Source organism: Pan paniscus, chromosome 10 (genome assembly GCF_029289425.2).
Source record: "Pan paniscus chromosome 10, NHGRI_mPanPan1-v2.0_pri, whole genome shotgun sequence".
In the NCBI taxonomy this organism is placed as follows: Eukaryota; Metazoa; Chordata; class Mammalia; order Primates; family Hominidae; genus Pan; species Pan paniscus.
Window position 1 is genome coordinate 123,386,957 of NC_073259.2, and position 8,146 is coordinate 123,395,102.

Consider the following 8,146-nt stretch of genomic DNA (forward strand, 5'->3'; position numbering starts at 1 on the left):
TATTGGTGGGAATGTACATTGGTATGGCCATTTTAGGAAACAAAATAGAAGTTCCTCCAATAATTAAAAATAGAGCTACCATATGATCCAGCAATTCCACTCCAGAGTTTATAGCTAAAGGAATTGAAATGAGGATTTTGAAGAGATAATCTACACTTCAAGTAGCACACACAGGTAGCCAAGTCATGGAAGCAACCTCAACAAAATATTATCCAGGCTTAAAAAAAACAAGGAAATCTTCCCATTTACATACAATATGAATCAAACTGGTGGACATTATGCTAAGTGATACAAACCAGTCACAGAAGGATAAATACTGCATTATCCCACTTCTATGAGAAATCTAAAATAGCCAAACTCATAAAAGCAGAGAACAGCATGGTGGTTGCCAAGGCTGGGGAAAGAGGGACATGAGGAGTTGTTTCCTCAATGGGTATAAAGTTTCTGTTATGCAATATGGATAAGTTCTCAAGATCTTCTGTATAACATAGTGCCTGTAGTTAATACAATAATGTGTACTTAAAAATTTGTTAAAAGGGTGGATCTCATGTTAAGTGTTCTTAACACACACACACACAAACACACACACACACACACAAAGGGACAAAAGAAAACTTTGGAAGGTGATGGATCTGTTTATTACCTTGATTGGGATCCACATTATTTGGGTATTATTGCCACTAAAAATATTACTAGCAAGGAAGCCAGGTGGTACTTTTTTTCCATTTTTCTCAGTTGATTTTGCCAGATGATTGTGTTCCAGTTACTTCTTCCTGCAAGAATAAGGATAGTATACACTGAGTTTATTTTGTTATTGTTGCTGTAGTCTTTTCAGATGAGATGAAAAAGTCATGAACTCTATCAAATCCCAGATTAAAAACAGCAACAACTAAGAAGTCTCTGTAGAAGTTAAAGTGATGTGAATTCTAAAAATTAAAGAGAATTTTTAAGTGCAATTGCTAGAATCTCAATTCATTAAAATAAATGTAATTTGAGATTTGGTATCATGTTAAAAATTGGGAAGCTGCTGTCATGTTGTGACTAATTTAATATTCTTGGAAAATAACATTTTTGTGGAGGGAGAGAAGTGCTGATTTTCTCATTGACTTTGGCGGGCGGAGGAATCCAGAAAGTAGGATATGGGTTTCCCATTCTTGTTCCCCCAAAATGCCTATATTACCTCCAAAACTCAGTGAGAAAATGACCCACTTATTTGGACCTCAGATCTCCCATCTACTCTTCAAGCAGTGTGACCTTTTTTAATATGGTATATGTTGGAGTTTAAATATAAGGCTTCTCTTGAGAAAAGATTTCTGCTGCTAAAAGTAGGTTGATCAACTCAATGGTAAAAACACATTTCCCCCTTGTGGGACTCAATAAAACTATTTTCAAGTTTAATGGAAAAAATAGGCTATAAAATTGTTTTATTTTTCCTGAAAAATTCTTTCTGATGGACAAAAAAAGGGTTATTTGTCACTGATCTAAACCATGGTTTTGTATCTTTCAGGTTTATAGGAAAATAAGAAGCTCTCTCTCTCTACTCCCACCTCAATGTTACCACCCCCAAGCAAAACCACAGTCCATTTTCCCTGTTGAGGGCCCCATGTATGATGTTAGAAAAAGGATCTGGCTGTCTTCCCTTATGTCTGTTTCAAAGGTTATGGACATAGCTCTGGTTTCTCTATTTCCCTGAACATATCATTATTTAAACACCATGCATGGATTCATGTAAACCAGTGGCTTTTAGCCCTCATTTTATATCCAAAGCCCCCGGGAACTTTAAAAAAATCTAGATTCCCAGACCTCATGCCAGATCTACTGAAAGAGAATCTCCAGGGGTATGTTCTGGGCATCTTTAAGAAAGAGCAACTTAAGGATAGTTTTCTCATTCTTCCTCCTGAAATCAGAGTATTGTCAGTATCATGGAGGGAAGCTGGCTTCACCATCTGAGCACAAAAGGCTGTTCATCACCCACTTAGACACCAACAGGTGGGCATGTCAGGAGGCCCAGGAGCTCCTGAACATGCCCTTTCTCTTCATGCACAGGCCCTTTCAGGGTCAAAATACTCTACTGAGCACCATCTTGGTTCCTTTCCTCCATACCAGACACTGCCTAAGACAGGTGACACTCCTGAGGAGAAAGGTTATGAACTCCTAAATTAGCATCTTCCAAATGTACTTATCCTGTGCAATGCCCAGTGGAAAACAGAGCTCTGTGGTTAAGTTCATGATATGCTACTAGCACCGAACCGCTTTTAAGAGCCTCTATGCTGGTGCACGTCTGTGGTTCCAGCTACTCTGGTGGCTGAGGCTGGAGGATTCTTGAGCCTAGGAGGTTCAGACTGCAGTGAGCCATGATCGTGCCACTGCACTGCAACCTGGGTGACACAGTGAGACTCTGCCTTGGGAAAAAAAAAAAAAGAAACAACCAAGAGCCACTGTGCACTCGGACTCTAAAAAATTCTGCAATCAAGAAATCTGTTGACCGAGCATTCCCTACCTGTATTTGACTACGGTACCCTTTTCTATTAATATCCCTATCAGTATCTGAGGAACACACTTTGCCACATGTTGATCCTGACTATGAGCTGCTGGATATAAGGTCCAGTGTCCCCTGATGCCTGACTCCTCAAAGCAACTGGAGAAGGAGAGGAAGCAAGGCAGAGTCCAGGAACAGGAAAGACATAGTTTGGCCGAGGGGATTTAGCAGCCTGATAGTAATCAGAGAACTTGAGTGTAATTGCTTGTGTTGTTTCTGAAAGCATCTCAGCCAGGCTGGTGGTCCAACGTCCAAATTAGCTAATGGGGACAGGAGGGCTTTACATGTTTAGAAATGAGGGCTTTTTGGATCAGCACTCAAAGATACTCCAATTTTTTGGAAAATTGCCATTTTCCTCTTATATCATGATTCTCAAACTTCAGCTTGCATCGTCTCCCCTGGAGGCTTACGAAAACACAGATTGTCAGGTTCCACTCCGGGAGTGGCTGAGGCAGCAGGTCTGGAGTGGGGTCAGAGAATTTGCATTTCTAACAAGTTCCCAGGCGATGCTGATCTGTTGGTCCGGGGCCCACACTGAGGATGACTGCTCTAGGAAGTAAAGAAGTGCAACAGAAGAAGGGAAGGGGATACAAGTGATAGACAAAGAGGAAACCGAATAAAAAGAAGAAAGAAAATATAAAAGAGGAGTGGGAGAGAAGACGGGGAGATAGTGAGAATGACAGGAGAACAAGGGAAAGGGGAGAGAAAAAGCTGGGAAGAGAGAGGAAAGCTAGGAAAAGAGGACCACAATAGAAGAAGAATGACTAAAAGAGAAGAAAAAGGGAGAAAAAGAAAGGAGACTGAGCTGCTTGCAGACTTGCATAAGGGTTCCCAAGGTGTCAATGTTGGCATCTGGGCAAAGGACCAGTGGGAGTTAAGCTTCCTGCATCTGTGGGGACACCTACTGTATACACAGCGACAACTTCTGCATCCATATTGCTTGTGGATATGCCCAGGTTTCCAGTTCCCTGGCCTCAGCTTGGTTACACCAGCTGCTTTGGAAGCAAACCTGGCTCCAGTTAAAGGAGAAAGCAATGAGAAAGGAGGACAGAGTTCTCATGTCCTTATTTCCCCATACTGACCTCCTCCCCTCCTGGGTCTTGTCAGATCCTGGATTCCCTTCTCAACTTCCCCTCTAACCCAGAAGGACAGCCAACTGAAGCTGGAGCCAACTCTCCCTCCCCAGGGCTTCTGCTCCCAACTGCTGGCCTGCACACGTCCTCCAGCCGCCCCAAGACTCACCAAGCTCTACCTTTGGGGCTGTGCTGGTCTCCATCCCCAATGTCAGACAAACAAATGGGATCTTAGGGGTCCAAGGAAGCCCCACTGGGGGTTGCTGATAAAATTCACATGTTGTCCCTTGGGCAGTCTTCAGGGCTAGGATGCGTGCATCATGAGAACCCAAAGCCACCTCCACGAGAGGAAATCCTAGTGGGTGGAGAGGAGCCAGGGCTTCGCTATGCCACCTCATTCAAAAGAGGTGCACAATGGCCCCTGGAGATGGACTCTGTTGTAGCAAGAGGTGGATAAACAGGCCGAGGAATTGTGGGCTCAGCCTGGGAATCAGACTGAGATGGCAGTACCTCTCTCCCCTGGAGGTGTGAGAAATCCTGGCTATAAATCAAGGAAATTAAATAGAGTGCAGGGCTTAGGGTCATTGCTCAAGCTCCTAATCCAGATCCCAGAGTTGCTGAAAGGATCGCCACGCCCAGCAGCCCAGAAGGAGGGAAGCTCTGTTTCACAGGCTCTCCGCTCCCCAGAGCACAGTGAGGAGGCTGGACGTGGTGGGAACTTCAAGTGCGTAAGCTGCTTCACCATCCCAGGGCAGCGGAATGTGAGAGCTGGAAAGGGGCTCACAGACCATCTCCTCCTGATGTTCCCCTTTTAAAGACAGAGAAACCAAGACCAGATGAAGAAAAGAGGCATTTGTATAAAGGCACAGAGGCATTTGTTATCAACAAAATCCACAGGCAAATAAAATCGCAGGTGGCAACTGGAAACTGTGCCAGGGAGCAATTTACGGGTGATTTGCTTTGAGAATCATGAGGTCCTGCAGAACAGTAAGTGGGGATAGAGCAAAGTTCCAGGAGGCAGGACCCATCCTGACAATAAACAAGCAAACAGCAAACAGGTGCTTTTGCCTATCATACAGCTATGCAAGCACATGCATAACTTTTTAAAATTTTTCAGCTTTTATTTTAGACTCAGGGGGTATATCTGCAGATTTGTGACATGGATATAGTGCACGATGCTGGGGTTTGGAATGCAAATGATCCCATCACCCAGGTAGTGAGCATAGTACCCAATAGGTGGGTTTTCAGCCATTTTCCTTCCCTCCCCCGTTTAGTGGTCTCCAGTGACTGTTGTTCTGATCTTTATGTCTATGTGCATTCAATGTTTAGCTCCCATTTATAAGTGAGAACATGAGGCATTTGGTTTTCAGTTCTTGTGCTGGTTTACTTAGAGTAATGGTTTCCAGCTCCATCCATGTTGCTGCAAAGGGCATGACTTTGTTCTTTTGTATGGCACGCATAACTTTTTGTAAAATTTTGTCAAACATTTAGTATAAGTGGACAAGCAACTTGGAGAGAATGAAAATCTTACTTACTATGCAGATTAAAGAATGACTGTGGGTTTCTTTAGAGCATTTATGATGTGTCAGACATGGGGCCAAGCCCTTTACTTTAGTCTTCTCACTTAATCTCCACAAATGCCAGGAGGAACTATTTTTGTTGCTGCCATTTTTCCAATAAGGAGAGTGAGGCACAGAGCAATAATTGCTCAAGATTGAAATCTAGCCTCTCTGTGTTTTTTACTTCACTCTCCAATATGAGCATTTTTCAGTAGCAGAAATTATTTTTCTATGGCATCACTTTTAAGGGTTCACCATGATTTCATGGTAGAGTGGACACAGTATCTTTGAGCACACAGGGTCTGTGCTCATCTCTGTGGCAGAGTTCTGCAAACTCTTTTTTCTTAAAAGGGAAGAGAATACATATTCTCCGTTGTGCTGACCCTGGGGTCCTGTTGCAAGTACTCAGCTCTGCTGCTGTGGCACGTGCAAGTAGCCATAGACAGTACAGAACCCAACAAAATTTCATTTGCAAAAACAGGAGGTGAGCTGAATTTGGCGAGCGGGCTGTAGTTTGCTGCCTGCACCTTGCTATAAGGTCTCACACCTAGTAAATACTCAATGGATACAGTCATTGCTATTGATGTTATCTATCAAAATAGCTTTAACAATATATGATAATAATATACATACGTCTCTGAGCCAACTTCTCCAGTACAGACACAAAATCGTGGAGAACAGTGATTCTTCAACTTTACAGTGCATGAGAATCCATGGAACTTCTTAACAATGCGGAAGTGGCCTCATCTGCAAAGAACCTGATGCAGATAATCTGAGTTAGAGCCCAAGAACTGGCAAAAAAAAAAAAAAAAAAAAAAAAAAAGAAGAAGAAGAAGAAGAAGAATCTGCTATTTAAAATTAGAGCCCAAGAATTAATTGGCAAAAAAAAAAAAAAGAAGAAGAAGAAAGAAGAAGAAGAATCTGCTATTTAAAATTAGAGCCCAAGAATTAATTGGCAAAAAAAAAAAAAGAAGAAGAAAAAGAAAGAAGAAGAATCTGTTACTTAAAAGAGCATTCCCGGGTGGCCCTGATGATGGAGAACTGGGGTGAGCATGCTTACAAAAAACACTAAGCGTTTGCTTAGATGAATCATGGACTGAAAAGCAATGAAAGACGTCATGGGAAAGGCTGGCAGGAAACTCATGAGTAGGGAGGAGCCAAGTCATGTCCCTGGCAGGACAGTCCTTCAGTCACTTTAGGGTGTCCCTGGAAGGGACAGTGACTAGATAGGCATGGTGGAGTGTTGAGAGCAACAGATCTCATTGGGAAAGCATCTACTATGTGCCAGGTGGTTCCCCTGGGTTAACTCAATTCTTTCAACAACTCTTACATCTGTCCCCTCCCCATCAGAATGCAGCAGGGAGGAGCAGAGCTTGCCTACCAATGGGCAGGATGCTGGTGTCAGGGTTTGTGTTCTTGCCACTTCTTCGCAGAACCCGCATGAAGATCTGGGAGTTTGGGGCATGGAAAAACTGGGACACAGAGGGTGAACTGGGCTCAGAGTGGAGAAGGGACCCATGGGTGTTCAAGGCCTCAAGACCCAAATAGGTCTGGAGGAAAAGAGCCTGGCTTTCCAGCCAGCTCTTGATCATGTTGACTGGCTGATTTCTCAAGAGTCCCAAGGGGAAGTTCTCAGATTTCCAATTCTAAGCAAGGGAATAACGGTTCTTAGTATCAAGGTCACATGACCCACTCTACAGCACACCTGTACCAGGATCCAGAGCCTAGTGCCTGAGTTCTTGCTGTGGTTTGGCAAAGAGATTCCTGCTACTTCAATTTTCACTGAATGGCCACCCCTGAGCATGCAGACGAGGCTTGATAAATTATAGCTGAATTCCCCTGGTGCCCAAATCTTTTTTTTCCTCATTTACAGTACTTTAGCACTGACAGTAATAAAAGCAAAAATTGTCACAGGTAGACACTTTCTCCATTGAAAATGATTTAATCTTCCCAGCATTCCTGTGGTAATCATGTGAGAATTAATGCATATTTCACGGAAATTTCACATCTATCAAATGTTATACCCATTTTAGAGATGTGGAAATCAAGGCTCAGGAAGACTATATGATGTTTTTCCTCAAATTGTAAAGTTATAAGTAGAGGAGGCAGGATGTTAATGATACATTTAACCACCGTGACATGAGCCTTTTTAGTTTCAAAACACTCACTCATGTATGATTTCGTTTGCACCTTACTTACAGCAACCTGTGGCTTGTTCAATGGTAAAGTCCTGGTTCTCAAAAGTGATTTCCAGACCAGCAGCATCCACAGCGCTTGAACTTGTTCAAAATGCAAATTTATCAGGCTCACTGCTAGACCCAATGACTCAGAAATTTGCAGAAGGAGAGATTCAGAAATCTGCATTTTAACAAGCCCTCCAGGCTATTGTGATACAAACTCACAGTTGAGAATGAGAGTGTAAGGAATTCTTTTTATAGATGAGGGAACAAACGGACAGAGAGGTCAAGCAGCCTGTCCAAGGTTGCAGAGGCAGTGGTTGTGGAGGTGGGCCTTAACCCCATTGTTTATGGTTTCTAATGAGAGACACCTGGGAGAAGCATTAAAATGCAGTTTCCCTTGTCCTCTCTAGACCGACTGACTCAAGATCTCCAGGGCTAGGGCCCCAACTTTGTCTTTCAGCAAACTTCCAGGTGAGTCTAGGGTTTTAGAATTCTTCCATAGTTCCTGTTGGACTATACTCGTGTAGTTATTTTCTCTTCCCACTGTCCAGTTTCCTTCTTTTCTTTCTCCCACATCCCTTCATTTTTTCCCCTTCTCCTATACTTTGGGCCTCTCTCCAAAACTAGCTAGTTGTTCATAACTGGTTTGTTGCAGAGAAACTAGAAGAAACCCAGGGCACCATGTCTTATACCTCTCCGTTTTTAAGCTGGTTAATAAAAAGTAATTAAAAGTCATCCACAAATATGTTTGTTGTTAGAATTTCAAACAGTATAGAATTTTAGAGATTTTTAGAG

The 8,146-nt window shown here is 42.8% G+C and overlaps 1 protein-coding gene across 1 annotated transcript in view; it reads right to left on the reverse strand.

Moving 5' to 3' along the window:
• Positions 1-6,964, reverse strand: part of LOC117975217 (NADH-ubiquinone oxidoreductase chain 4-like) — a 28,610-nt gene extending 21,646 nt beyond the window's left edge. The window contains exons 1-2 of the mRNA XM_055096225.2: positions 5,805-6,964; positions 644-773 (exon numbers count right to left, since the gene is read on the reverse strand). The gene's annotated coding sequence lies outside the window, so the exon portion shown is untranslated. The remainder of the gene's footprint in view (positions 1-643; positions 774-5,804) is intronic.
• Between the last annotated feature and the right edge of the window lie 1,182 nt (positions 6,965-8,146).